Source organism: Lolium rigidum, chromosome 4 (genome assembly GCF_022539505.1).
Source record: "Lolium rigidum isolate FL_2022 chromosome 4, APGP_CSIRO_Lrig_0.1, whole genome shotgun sequence".
Taxonomy (NCBI): domain Eukaryota; kingdom Viridiplantae; phylum Streptophyta; class Magnoliopsida; order Poales; family Poaceae; genus Lolium; species Lolium rigidum.
The window spans coordinates 206,406,900-206,415,563 of record NC_061511.1 but is presented as its reverse complement, the minus strand read 5'-3'; the positions used below and the strand labels follow the sequence as shown (position 1 = coordinate 206,415,563).

The 8,664-nt window shown below is 44.6% G+C and overlaps 2 long non-coding RNA genes across 2 annotated transcripts; both read left to right on the top strand.

Moving 5' to 3' along the window:
• Window positions 1-1,313: 1,313 nt before the first annotated feature.
• On the top strand, window positions 1,314-2,658 carry LOC124707423. Its single transcript, XR_007004855.1, has 3 exons — window positions 1,314-1,447; window positions 2,277-2,396; window positions 2,488-2,658. It is a non-coding gene; the product is annotated as an uncharacterized LOC124707423 (long non-coding RNA).
• Window positions 2,659-3,155: 497 nt separating this feature from the next.
• Window positions 3,156-5,109, top strand: LOC124649958. The gene is made up of 3 exons (XR_006986840.1): window positions 3,156-3,713; window positions 4,024-4,113; window positions 4,995-5,109. It is a non-coding gene; the product is annotated as an uncharacterized LOC124649958 (long non-coding RNA).
• The last annotated feature ends 3,555 nt before the right edge of the window (window positions 5,110-8,664 follow it).

The following is an 8,664-nucleotide window of genomic DNA, read 5'->3' as shown; positions in this document are numbered from 1 at the left end:
CATTGTAATGAATAAGAAAGTCGACTATGGCGATGACAAGCAGGATCTCGTGAGTTACCGTGATCTACCATGTATGCGGCAGGTTACTACTTTCAAGACATCAAGCTAACCACATCTTCGACGGTTCATGCACGACATCGGCCGTAGGTAACGTCCTTTTACCAAGGTAGCAAGCGGACACGGCGGAGCGCCCTCCATGGTGGGGAGGTGGTGCTGACTCTTCTCCTAGGCCAACAATACTACTTTTAGAGCATCTTCACCGACATCTCCCAAATAGTCGCCGACAGAGGCGCCGGTACAGACGCAGACGACGAACTCGAACATCATGGGCCCCTCCTCGTCCATGTCCGACGATGCAGATGACGGCGTCGCAGGCGACGGCGTGCGTGCAGCTCTGCCGCGGCCACGGCCACGACCACGGCCGCGACCTCGGCCTCTACCAGACATGGCATCGTCTTTTCAGATGGTGGCGGCTAGGGTTGGGGAAGAGGCGCTAGGATTTGTGTGTGAGTGGGACGATGAGAGACGGCCCTTTTTATAGGCCGGAGGGAGGCGGGGGAGCGGTGGCGCTCATTAACGCCGGCACGAAGAGTAAGGCGTGCGCGACGGGACGGTTCGCTGCGCGTCTCCCAAATCGCTATCGGGGGCGCAGGTGGAGATGCTCTTGCACCCCTTTTAATTAACATCGTTCTAGCTAGCATCCAACAAGGCGAAGCCATTCCCCAGATATGTCTTTTCACCGATGAAACAAAATCATTCATTGCATTCTCTCTTGATAGATCTTATCGTATGTTGTGACCAGCTGCAAATTCGTGCGCATGTCTAATTGAGAGAACCCGCACTATCTGAAATTACAAAATTCACATGAAGAAAGGCAGACCACGGACCTGGACCGGGCCATCGAAATTATTGAGTTGGGCCAAACTGAACGCATCTTCCTCATCTCATCTCATCGCATCTTCCTCCAACTTCCCCGCGCCGCCGCCTCAACGCCGGCCGCACCAGCCCCTCCGCCGCTCGCCGCTCGCCGCCCACCCAGCTCCCTCGACGCCGGATGATGGCCCCCCCCCCACCCACCAAATCCCCTCCGCCCCCCTGTCCCACCCGCTGCAGAAACATCCCCTCCTGGACCCGCCGTCGATGAGCACCGCTCGAGGCTCAAGACGGCGCTGGACCTCCTCCACAGCTTCCGCGTCGACCTCGAGCGCCACGGTAAAAGTCCCCATCTCCGCTTCCTGACCTCCATTTCCTTCCTATTGCTCATGCTCTGTCCCGTGCAGAAAATTTGGACCGGCCTCCCCCAGCTGCTACTCTGCTGGTGTGTGCTTGCCATTGCCAGCACGGCCCTCCTCAGAAGCTGCAGCTGGGCCTGGACGTCGACGACCACGCACAAGGAGACGGCGACCTGGACATGATCGGCCGACCACGACGACGCCCACAGAATAAGGTCCTCACCTTGTTTCCCCTCTTCCTGCCTTGCACTAACCTAGTTCTTCCCCACGATGACATGTTTGTGTGCACCTCTCACACATGAGCATATTGTTGTACATATTCTATCCATATTTGTCCGGAAAAATGCTGGTCTCCTGTGATGCTGCTGATTCAGGGCATCTTATAGTTACTTTAGGAATTGACCAACTAGTCAATGCTTCCTGATATTGGCTTCATTCTTATTATTTGCTTATGCTAGAGAGTTCCTGATGTTGTTACCTCTGTTCCTGACATGTGCAAACTATTTAGGCTGTTGTGTTGTTTGGCCGTTCCAGTTAAGTGGATAGATAAAGAATATGTCTGGTTTACTGTACTAGCTGATTAATGTAGTACTTGTCCTACTAGTACCTGGACAAACATGTAATCTTTTTCCAATTCTGCATATATATGTCCACCACCTATCTTATGCTGCTCAAAGCATCATCTTGATGATTTCGCTATGACCGTATAATAGCTGGTTCATGTACATGCTTGTGTATTACTGCTATCGCTGCGGTGTTGCACTTACAGATTTTTTAGATGCCATGCGCGTGCTCTTTCTTTCTTTTGCATACCTTCCTCTTCAAAATATTGTATCTACCATGGTGCTTGTTGTATGATGATGTGCGTTGTTACTTTTTTATCGATCTCATTGCCAGGATATTTGTTTAATGTATTCCATCCTGGTGTGATAGTTGATATGACAAGAGCCGAAATTAAGTTTGTTCATATGGTTCTCAGCTTTGCCTTTGGCAAGCCTTATGATTTCTGTGTGGTAATGGAGTTCTTGTGTTGCTGATATGCAGGTATAATTTCTTCCGACATTTCCGGTTGGAGGGATGTCATGTGCCAAGCAAAAGTCATGGATGGAGAAGACTGCTTGTTGTATTGTGCCACCCTGCCACACGAGAGAGCTGGCTTACCAGGTTTGTAAAACTGGGGTTTTGCACTTCTGTTCTGTGTATATTTCTCTCCCTTTTCTTGATTATCTCATTGCTTTTGTGTTCTGAATTGAAGGTTGCTCTATTCTATGGAGGTGTTCACATTAATAAACACCAAGGATTTATTTGTTGCCGTCACTGTGGTGGGGCACACCTGGAAGGATTGTAGCTCTAGCTAGAAAGAAGGACATTTCTTTGAAGAATGTGAGGCATTCCATCCTTGATGAGTGTGATAAGATCATAGGTCAGTTGGTAAATTTTTATCCTCATTTCTTCCGTGTATAGAGTTTTCTGGTCATATCTTCATATATATGATGCGTGGAACTGTAGGTTCTGCTAAGCTGTTTGCTGTATATAGTCAATTAGCACTAGTGATGTGTATACTGTATAGTCTTTTGAGAATTAAGTTCTTGCTCGCCTACATGCCATGTGTTGTATGTAGCAGTCCCAGGATGAGATTGCAGAAACTTGCATGCTGCCATGCATCAGCTTTGCCATGGCGTTGATTGTTGGGTAGTTCTATCGCTGATTAGGCATGTGCTCAAGATAATATATTTGCCCACTAGTCATGTTCTGTGCAGAATAGTTCCTGCTTCATGTAACTAGAGCTCGAAAATAAATTTGCTTTTTTGCTTTTGTATTTCAGGGGAGAAGTGGATCTGGAGCTGGTCAGGAGGTAGCGATGGCTGCTGGATCCGGCTGGCAGGCTGCGGTGGCTTTCTTTTTCGACTCCGTGGGTTTAGGTGAGTCCTCGGGTAGCCATGACACTAGACTCCGTGGATTTTATGATATGGATGACATAGTACATTCAAGTCTCCACAAGTCTTGTTTTTGACATGATGATCCGTGACACCATCAAGCCATGTTTGTATTGGTGTTTTGCAATTCTATTGACATGTTAGGCCAATTTCGAAATGTTCCTTCTTGCTAAATCTGCCCTAGCTGACCATCATGTTTTGTCCTTGTTCAAGGAAAACGAGGACTAAACGAGAGACATGTGTTGCAGCTGGAACGTGTAGCTGCGGGCCATCACTTGGAAGGGAGCTGGAAGACCCTGGGGACAAGCTTGGCCGGCTTCCTTTCTAGCGCCTTAATGAACTCTGGTATATATGATTATGATGCATGTTATGTTGTATGTAACTTGCATGCTGCTGTGCATCAGCTTTGCCCGGTATTGTCCGTTGTTGAGGAGGTTTTTGTTGATTATATGTTTGTGTCACTTGGGCTGTGTTGTATGCGCCATTGTCTTAATTGAAGTATGATATTTGCTGTGCAGGTTTGGATGTCCAAAAAACAGGCAAGGTCATGCCAAAATTTTGAGCACTCCCTTGCTAATTAAGTTTGGACATCCTTGCTACTTAGTAGCTTAATGACTAGTTCTATTTATTAAACAAAATCCTGCTGATCTTTGTAAACAAGTAGAAAGAAGTAATTGTTGAAAAGTGCTAGATAGGAAGCAGAATCAATCATTGATAAGGATCTGTTGCTTTTCTTGGAAATTGTTTCAGCTTTATAAGTTCCTTGTGAAATTAGAAGTTTGGAATCAGACTAGTTCCTGATTCCTGTAACTTGAGCTTGAAAATAATGTGTCTTTTCGTTTTTGTATTTCAAGGGATAAGTGGAGCTGGCCCAGGAGGTAGCCATGGCCGCCGGATATGTCCGGCAGGCAGCGGTTCCTTCTTCTTTGACTCCGTGGGTTTAGGTGAGTACTCGGGTAGCCATGACACCGACACTTGATTTAGTAGAGGCTGGTTTAGGACCATACCATGGCTATATGTTGGTGTTACGAGAGTGTCACCTCTTATGTCCTTTCCATTTCTTTGAGATCATGTTATGCGTTATTTTCCAGAGGCTGGTTGCACTTGTTTGAAGCTATCTGCTTAGATTAATGTTTGAAGCTACTTGCTATAAGTTTGTACGAGGTACAGGTAGAACCTAGAGTCACAGTAAACCAAAATTTTCGTAACCTTGATCTTGAGTTACTATTATTAATGTGTCTGGTTGCGCTTGTTTGGCGCTGTTCTGCACTAAAGTGGCTAAGTTATGATCCATATTAAGTGCCGGGATTACTATTTTTGTTTTGCTTAGCTGATTCCTATAATGAGTTCTGTTACCAAGCTGATTGATGTAACTTGCATGCTGATGTGCATCAGCTTTGCCCGGTATTGTCCGTTGTTGCGGAGGTTTTCGTTGATTATATGTTTGTGTCACTTGGGCTGTGTTGTATGCGCCATTGTCTTCATTGAAGTATGAAATTTGCTGTGCAGGTTTGGATGTCCAAAAATTTTGAGCACTCCCTTGCTGATTAAGATCGGACATCCTTGCTACTTAGTAGCTTAATGACTAGTTCTATTTATTAAACAAAATCCTGCTGATATTTGTAAACAAGTAGAAAGAAGCAATTGTTGGCAAGTGCTAGATAGGAAGCAGAATCAATCATTAATAAGAAACTATTGCCTTTCTTGAAAATTGTTTCTAGCTTTATCAGTTCCTTGTGTAAATTAGAAGTTTTGAATCAGACTAGTTCCTGATTCATGTAACTTGAGCTCGAAAATAATTTGTCTTTTCGTTTATGTATTTCAGGGGAAGAGTGGAGCTGGCCCAGGAGGTAGCCATGGCTGCCGGATCTGGCCGGCAGGCAGCGGTTCCTTTTTCTTTGACTCCGTGCGTTTAGGTGAGTACTCGGGTAGCCATGACACTGACACTTGATTTATTAGAGGCTGGTTTAGGACCATACCGTGGCTATATGTTGGTGTTATGAGAGTGTCACCTCTTATGTCCTTTCCATTTCTTTCAGATCATGTTATGCGTTATTTTCCAAAGGCTCGTTGCACTTGTTTGAAGCTCTCTGTTTAGATTAATGTTTGAAGCTACTTGCTATAATTTTATAAGAGGTAGAGGTAGAACCTGGAGTCACACTAAACCAAGATTTTCCTATAATTTGGGCTAAACCTTGATCTTGAGTTACCATTATTAATGTGTCTGGTTACACTTGTTTGGAGCTGATCTGCACTAAAGTGGCTAAGTTCCGATCCATATTAAGTGCCGGGATTACTATTTTTGTTTTGCTTAGCTGATTCCTAAAATGAATTCTGTTACCAAGCTGATTGATGCCTGTGCTGGATGTTCCTAGTTTTAATAAGAAAGAATAGCAACTTCCTTTTCTTCAGCAGGTAAAGAAAGAAGAGCAAGAAGGCTACAACGAAGGATCATCCCAGATCCTTTCACTTTCTGCATGCAATATTCTTGGTAGTATGCAGTGCAGTGCCGGTTTTATTTGTAGTACACCTTTTCGGTCCTTGTAATATTCAGTAGTACTTGACGTTGTAAAATCCATTTGTGTAATGCTCCAGGCTTCGGAAGTTGTAACTACTTGTAAACGCGCAATTATGTGATCATTGCTCCTTGCTCGCATTTCTCTTTGGGTTAGAGCTGTGCTGTGAGCAAGGTTGGATCGTATGATGTACGAAGTACGAACATTTATTCAACTACTATATTGTTTGATCTGTGGTCTGAATGTTGCAAAAGAAGTAAAGGTGATGGCAAACTTTTGAGCACTACGGATAATTAAACTTGCATTGACTTAGTTTCTTTCTCGTAATAAACTGCAGTTTTTGTGTCTCAAATGGACCAGGTCGATCAGATGAGAGGGTCCATCGGTTTGCGGAGGATGAATTGGAGTATATCATCACCTATCTAATTCATTTGTACATACGCACGCTGCCTTGCTACACATAGCGGGAAATAATAAGGGAATTATAAAGGAAGTCCAACGTAGCAGGGAAAGTTGAGATCCCACAATTAATTGGATATATTGGGATTTAATCAGTTCCTATAATACAGCGCCATAATTTTCGTTTTGGGCTGCGCGGTAATCTAGCTGAAACTTTCCCATAAAAATATGTTGAAACGGCATATATTCCAGATCAACCCAGACGGGGACATCGCTCGGGCGATCCACCCACACAACGCCGCCGCCGCCGCCGCCGCCGACCGCCTCGCCGGTGAGCCCTTCTCCTGGTCCAATCCCTCGCTGACGCCACAACACTCGACGTTAGCGCACCCGTAAAACCCTACCGACCCGGCGTTGAGGACGACGTAGCTCCGTCCGGTCCACCCACCGCCCACCGGCGTTGATGCACCCGTCGGCTTCGTGGCGCCCGTCTACAGGCACACGCTCAAGGTAGGACACATCCCAAATCTAGTAAATCCTCTTCTCTCCCCCCCTCCCGAATTTAATCTACCCAGCATCCAGAGGAGGGAAAACGTCTCTTCTCGGAGCAGCACCTTCTTGATCTGCTCCAACAAGTCCGCCACCGCCGCCGCCGTCATCCTCAAGGTCACCCCCATCCTCCCATCCCGGCTCGCGCCCATTTGTGCGATCCTTTTTATTTGCTGATCGATTGAGAAGATCATGAATTTAATTTGTTGCCATGTCTGCGTTTTTACAGTGCAGCAGTCAGCCTTCTCGCTTCCCTAGTGATGGTTGGTGAAATAAGACCCTCTTGAGGCACTCGTTAATGGTGGCAACCCGGCCGACTTTATTAGGTGTGTTTCATCGCCTCCGTTCTGTGCTTGGTTAGCTTTCTGCATACGTAGCATAAAGGTGATCAATTCTGAAACTCGTGATTGTTTCATATTTGAAGTGACAGTCGTTGAAGCTGGGTGTGATTCCACTGAATTCCATAATCTAAACAGGGATTAGTCTGAGCGTCCACTCTCCCAATTCTTATGTTCATATTTATATATATTTGTCCATCTTATCTTGTAAGAAGCAGATTACCGAGATAAAATATTTGCATATGCATTGTTCGTCGAATTGAACTTCACATTATTTGCATATGCCATCGTTGAATAACACTCCACAGTATTTTCTTATGCATTCTGCATACGGAACTAGGCGGTGAGCACTCTCACCTTCCGTTCTGCATGCACTCTGCAGTCCATTTTATTTGCTGCGTTGAGGAGAAGATCGTAAATTTAATTGGCTGCCATGTCTGCATTCTTGATAGTGATGGTTGGCGAAATATATGATATAGGATCCTCTTGATGTATCCGTTAATGGTGGTAGTCGACTGGAGAGATTTCTATACGCTATTAGGTGTGTTTCATCACCTATGTTCTGTTCTAGGTTAGCTCTCTGCATACGGAACATAGAGGCCATCAGTTCTGAAATTCGTGATTATTTGATATTTGGGACGTCACAGTAGCTGCAGTTGGGTGTGATTCCATTGAATTCCATAATCTAGACAGGGACTAGTTCTAGTGTCCACCCTCTAAATTCCTATGTTCATATGTATTTGCCTTATCTTATAAAAAAGCAGATAACCAAGAGACTACACATTCATATGCATTCTTCGTCCAATAAAACTCCAGAATAGAAACCTTATTGTGTTATTTTAATAGTACATTGATGTTTTTATTGTGATTGATGTCCTGTCATTTCACCGTTACATGAAACAAAAGACTGACCAATCATGGCCTCTAGTCATTAGGACTAGGCATGTTTAAAAGTACAAAATAAAGTTTAATTATGTGCATGTTGCAGTTTTAATTGATACTGAAGTAGCCTTCTTATTCAGGGATGACTCGTTGACAGCAAGGAGCTCATCTGTGCCCTTGCTGGTTGCTTATGCCTCAACTTCGTGATTTGAATTTTGAACTAGGCATTGCGATGACAAAGCTGCCGAGGGAGCGCAAAGATTTTTCCGAACTGCTCTCATGACAGAAAGGTGAGGCTGATTCTAGGGACATGGTGGTTAGGTTATTTTCATTCTCTCAGTCGCGTGTATAGAAACAATGTACGTGTGGCGATGCCTACCATTCTATCCTTAAACTTGCAGACAACTGATGTGTTTCATAATCGTCTTATGTTTAGACGTGTTGTGTCTGACTGCTAGTTGCGATCACTTTATGCCATTCTATACAGAGTTGGTGAATCTTGTGAGTTCTTTGTATTAGCTAAAACAAAACAGAATCATGGCCTAATTTCGATGTGACCCTTTTACCTTAGAAGGTATATTTGGAATACCATGTCCTTCATATTACTTTTGTCATGTCATCTTCTAGCGCAATGCAAAGAACAAAGTTGTGAACAAACTCTCAACTCTGAGTCTCATCTGCATGTTTCTTGTTTTGCAGGACAATTGCTTCATTCACATTGTGGCAGCAGATTCTCGTCTTGGAGAAGAGCATCCTCAAGTTGATGTGTTCCTGGTGCAGTTCGCTCGGAGCGACAATGAGGTAGAGATTT